Source organism: Ursus maritimus, unplaced genomic scaffold (assembly GCF_017311325.1).
Source record: "Ursus maritimus isolate PB19 unplaced genomic scaffold, ASM1731132v1 scaffold_18, whole genome shotgun sequence".
Classification (NCBI taxonomy): domain Eukaryota; kingdom Metazoa; phylum Chordata; class Mammalia; order Carnivora; family Ursidae; genus Ursus; species Ursus maritimus.
Genome location: NW_024424230.1, coordinates 27,270,760 through 27,276,642, shown reverse-complemented (window position 1 = coordinate 27,276,642; position 5,883 = coordinate 27,270,760). Strand labels below are relative to the sequence as shown.

Below are 5,883 nucleotides of genomic sequence, written 5' to 3'. Positions count from 1 at the left end.
GGAAGGCGATAGGGAGGCACCAACTTGGGGGAAAGAGAAACAGACTCTTGTAATCATTCCCATTCAGGAGTCCTCATCTCTTCTTCTGGACTGTTTAAAATCCCTCTTCCTTTAAGCTAAAACATTAGCTCCTCCAAAAATTCCTTCCTAATTAACCCTGCCCTCCTGTCCCCAGCCCCACTCTCCTGTCTTATGGCATCTCTTCCTCAGAAAACAGAAGCCACTACAGGTATTTTAAGCAGAAAGGGATTTAATAGAGGAATCTAGGGACTCACAAAATTTGGGATAGATTTGTAGGAGTGAGCTTTCTAGGTTGGGCCAGAAATGACTCCTGGAGCACTACGAAACTGACCTACCATAGGACCTACTACCTCCGAGGCCACCACTGAAACTACTGATGTCTTTCACACCCTTTAAGGCTGCAAGACTTGCAGATGAGAGGTCCTTGCTAAGGACAGCCAAATAATCAAATGATGAAACACATTCACTGTTTCAGTACTTTACTTTGTTTTCTGATTCCATTCCCGCCTTTAAATGCTGTCTCTGCATTAAACCTCCTTGAAGGTAATGCTAATTGGTACTTCTCAGATGTATCCCCGCAGAGTGAGCCACAGGACGAGGTATATACGTTCCTCAATTAGTGTGTGATTGTGTTTCACAACTGACCCCCAGCCAGTTTTACTTTCCAAGACACATTTCTGCCCCCACGAGGCTCAATCGATAGAAACCCTATTTTCTGTAAAAGTATAAGGCCCACAGATCTTTCTTATATGAACTATCGTCTCATTTTGGCAGCAGGGTACCTCCAAAGAGGTAAGCAGATGCCCTCTACACTGTTCTACATGGTTGCTATGGGGATTCGGTAAGATAACACAGGTAACAATACCTACCACAGAGTAGGTGTTCAGTAAGTGTTGATTCCTTCCTTCTCCCCAAGAACTTTTTCCTCCATAAAAAATATGCCTTTGGGGGCTCCTGCCAAGAGCCTGGCTAATTAGATCCTTGAAGAGTTATTAATGGCCAATGTGATGTGTAACAAATTGCCCAAAACTTAGCAACTTAAAACAGCAAAAATATCTTTGGCTGTGTGGTTCTGACTTAGGGTCTCTAATGAGATGGCTGTCAAGATGACAGCCAGGGCTGCTGTAGTCTGAGGCTTTCCTGGAGCTGGAGGACCTGCTCTCAAGATGACTCTCTCGTGCAGCTAGCTAGCTAATGCTGGTTGTTGCCAGGAGGTCTCAGTTCCTCTCCAGGAGGAGCTCCTAAGGCTGCTGGAATGCCATCATGACATGGCAGCAGCTCCCCCAGAGCCAGGGACCCAAGAGCGCAAGGCCAAAGTGGCCAGGGCTTTTATAACCCAGCCTCAGAAGCCACAGAGCCTCATTTCTGTGATGTCCGGCTGGTTATACAGGTCAGCTCTGTGAGCACCGGGAGGCAAGGGTCACCAAGGGCCACTGTGGCGGCTGGCTGCCACACCTCACAATGGCCTAATCCTGTAGATGAGATCTTCCAGTTACTGTCACTGTGATTTGGAAAGGACTTTGAATGTCTCAATGCAACTTTGTGAGATAGCCTTAGAGATACATTAATCTTTGTCCAAAGATTTTAGCTCTGGAGCTCACTCATTAGACATTCAGGAAATATGTGATGAGTGAATAAATTTGTCCTTTAAGCAACCTATAGGCATTCCCCAAAATGGAGCAGCTCAACAGGTAAAAAAGCATCTATGAGGCTTTCTCGTGAAGATATATGTATATGAATTATGTATTATGTGTGTGTAATAAAATGTCACCCACAATAAGAACTTGGGAACATATCAACTATAGTAAAAGAATTAGTGATAATCACTGAATTCCTTTTTTATATAGAGGAATAAAAAAATATATAAATACATAGCAAATATATAAATAAATATATACATATGTATGTATACTCTACATAAAATATATATAAGCATATATATACACACATATATGTATACTCTACGTAAGAATGAATATATATATATATTCTTTCTTCAATAGATAGGGATAGAAATGTATGACAACTATGAATTACAATTAAAGAATAGAATAAACCTTGACAAAGCAAAAATAATAATAGTAATAAAATCAGTAAAAATTGATAAAAGCATAAGAAACCAAATTTTCTTATTTTTTTTTAGTAAGGAGGCAATCAGTACTACCTAAATATGAAACCTGGGGGGTTTTTTTGGAAAGATACTAAATTTTTTGTTTTTTAATGGTTTTTCTGTTTTCTTAGCCTTAAAAGGTTATAAAAACTAAAAATATTTCCTGTGATGAATAAACATTTATCTGAAGTTTAGCACATTCTCTGGTTTCACTTGAATACATTTTTCTTTTGTTTAAGTCACATAAAATTAAATACGATACTTTCCATTAAAAAACAATAGCTCAAAAGCAAAAAACAACAAAAACAAAACAAATAGCTCATAAGGCATGATCCTACTTCTAGAAAATAATTTTGTCTGTCTGTTTCTCTTGCTGCTTGGGAATGTGAGCAGAGAGGTGTCCGGAAGGACAGCTCCCCAATGTTTATGATGGCCATTTCTGCATTTGGGGGGGTGCCAGTAAGCCTCTATATTCTTCTGTGCTCTTTAGTAGTTGAAATTTTCACAGCAACTATAAGTGATTCTATAAACATGACAATGAGGGACTTAAAATAAAAAGAAGATGATTATCAGGCAGGTGATATTGTCATCTTCTTTTAAGGCATATACCCCAAAATGTTTATGTCTTAGCACCTCAGAAGCCCTTGAAGATGTTACAGATGGGTCATCGGCTTTGAGAGGGGTACTTTAGCTGCCTCTTGTCCTGGTGGGTTAAGGTGTAGAATTAATGCAGCTAAGATGATGGGCTTGGATCCCCAGATGAGCCATTTCTCTTCTGCCTCATCTGTGATCCCCATCTGCACCCCTAACCAGAACTTGGACCCCTTCTAGGGGCAAAGCACTACGAGTCTGGGAGTCCTGGTTGAATCCTACCTCTTAGTCCACAGTTGTATCAGCTCTGGGCATGAAGGAATTAGGAGCATCACCAAAAAGGCAATAATACAATCATTATGTGGAAGGACAGGCCCTAGAAGAAGAGGGATGTGCCTTTAAACAGTGAAAAACAGAAAGAAACAAGACACATGACTCCTTTACATTCATTTCAAAGATCTCTTAAAAGTTGATCTTAGGAAAATGATGATATTAAAAATCTTTCTGCCAACAGGCAAGTTTTTGGTTTTCATGACTTCTTTCATCCTTGGCCTACCAGTTTCTCTCACTGAGCGTTTTGTGGGGGACAGTCCCTTGTCATATAAGCTTGTCCTGCATCTTGCAGGGTATTTAGCCTCCCTGGCCTTCACTCAATAAATAGTAGTGGTACCCCTCCATCACTGAGACAACCAAAAGATGCTCCCCGCATTTCCACCTTCATTCCCTACCCGCCCCCACAGTGGGAACCAGGGCAGTCCCATCCCTGGACACTCACGGTGTGCCTTCTGGTTTCCATGAGGACAAGAAGAGCTGTTGCTTGCTCACTGTTGAATCTCTAGTGACTGGCACATTTGAATGAATGAGCAATATTCAATACAGGATCTGCTATGGAGAAATTCATGTTAGGAAGGTTAACATTTCTAAGTATTTACCTCAGCAAATCCACTCTCATTAAATTCCTGGTAGTTGGAGGCTTTCGAGCTTACGAACAACCCCAGAAAAGCCAGGAGGACGTAGGCAGAAAGTGACATTTGTTGACGCCTACGGCACGCTGCTCAGCCCCCTGCGTGTTGCCTTCTGAGGTAGTAATCGCCACCCTGCCTCTCAGAGGAGAAGGAATCTGTGTCCCCACGTGGCGCCATGGTAGATGGCAGGGCTAGAATTTGGGTGGACTCCCCAGGCCATGCTCTTTTGGTTCCACTCACTGTGACCATCCCAGTGGGGTTTGCTCATCAACACTCACCCTCCTTTCAGAGGCTCTCGAGAAAACACATCTTCAGAGATTTCACAACAAACTCCACTTATTTTCCAGGGATGTCCAGACAAATTCCATCTCTACAGAGTCTTGGCTGCTTAAATATAGCCAACTTATCTCTCCCATTACCTCAGCCAAGCCGCAGGGGGTCAGAGGACAAGCATCTTGGCAAATGTCTTCGGCCACTTGCAAAATGCATACATTCTTTAACACTCAACTGATGTAACCCCAAGTGGCTTCTGCAGGGTTCTGAGGAAAGCTCATTTGGTAAATCTGGTTAGGCACGAAGGATGAGAAAGGGTGGGATGAAGCTGGAATTAAGTCCCCATTTCCACGCCAGCCTCCCTCTGGTTCTCCTTCTTAAGTAGCTGTTCCAGGGGCTGGCTATCTCTAAGCCCAGATGATGTGCCAGGAGCCACGCACAGGGCAGTGTGACAGATCACCTCGCTTCCTCTTCTCCGGGAGTATCATTGCTCCATCCCTCACCGGATTCATGCAAGTGGAGAGGAGGAGGGAGAAGCCTCGCCAGAGAGCCTGCCAGCTTGAAGGCTGTGGCCCCTCCAGAGCAGGGACACATGACTCCAGAGCACCATCTGTCTCCCCAGCCTCATCTCCTCTCCAGCTCCATCCCCTTCACAGCACCTCCTTTCCAGCCAGCACTTCAACCCTCCCACTGTGCTGAGACTCTGTTTTCTCTTCTCTCCTCTCCTCCTTCTTCCTTCTTCTCCCCCCTCCTCTGCCACTTCCCTTGTGTCTACCTATAATTCCCCATCCTTCCGCTTTTTCCTTTCTGCCAACTGCAACTGTGTTCCTCTTCTCACTACCTCCATGAAATGCCCCCTTCCAGTCCAGGCGGGGTTTTCTCTATTCCATCTTCTTTGGTATGGCACACACTTACTGTGTAATTACTGATGTTCTTACTAGTGCCCTTCCTTCCTGCATCCCCTCTCCCCCCACCCCAGCATCCGCATTGGAGTTCACAGCAAGGCTGCCTGACGTGTCATAACGAAAGCCTCCTAACCTTGACCCACCCCAACGTAGACCCATGCTTCTGTTCTCTTGGGGGCCATTCGCAGCCACGACCCATGTGTCTCCTCTTTATGGTCTTGTAGGAGCTTATAAGGCAAAGGTGAGCTTTTGATTTAGGTTTTTTCAACAATGGGATGAGCCTCCATTTCCATAGGTGCTCCATTTTTATTTCTGAAATTGTGCACCCCTTACAGGCCAGCGTCCTCGGGAGCATGCCATGGCTAGGACCCCACGCAGGTTGCGTGGGAAGCAGGGATTTAGCTTTAACAGGCCAAGACGCATGCTGGAAAGGACTGGGGTGTTTGCCACCTCCTTTCATCTGGAGATAGAGAATGTAAATGATATTTAATTAAAGTCATAAATCTAGCTTTGGTTTCATTTTGGTCTTGCTGTTGCTAAATCTAATCTGGTTTCACTTGTTTACCAAATGCTTTGACCATTCAGCCAAAGTTCTAAAACAAATGGAGATTGTTCCCAGGCCCTCTCCCCGCACGCTCCAGCTCCCTTCTCACAGCTGTCCACACCCAGAGCCCCTCCCATCAAGAACAGTGCCCCACTAGACCCCACACCTGTGCTTCTCTGAGCCACCTGAGGGTCAAATGCAGATTATTCTTCTGAGAAAGAAGAATTTAGAAACGCAGCTGATCCTCAGCCCACAGCACCTTGGTAGCAAGGCAGTAAAATGTGTGCCGCAAAGACAGCTCCCCAAAGGTGCAGGTCAGTGCCTCTCGGTGTGGGCTGCACATCAGCGTCACCGACAGAGCTCCTCGGGCTCCCAGTGCCCGGGCCACACCCCAGACTGTGGAAGTCACACTCTCTGGAGGAGGAGCCCTAGGGGAGGGCTGCTGTGTGTGCTGTCCAGGATGAGAATCTCTGC

The 5,883-nt window shown here is 45.0% G+C and overlaps 1 long non-coding RNA gene across 2 annotated transcripts in view; it reads right to left on the bottom strand.

Annotated features, from left to right (window-relative positions):
• Positions 1–4,951, bottom strand: part of LOC103663719 — an 8,702-nt gene extending 3,751 nt beyond the window's left edge. Inside the window, exons 1-2 of one of the 2 annotated variants that reach the window (XR_568858.2) lie at positions 3,966–4,951; positions 3,498–3,607 (exon numbers count right to left, since the gene is read on the bottom strand). This is a non-coding gene — a long non-coding RNA (uncharacterized LOC103663719). The remainder of the gene's footprint in view (positions 1–3,497; positions 3,608–3,965) is intronic. The other variant, XR_568857.2, reaches the window with a different exon arrangement.
• Between the last annotated feature and the right edge of the window lie 932 nt (positions 4,952–5,883).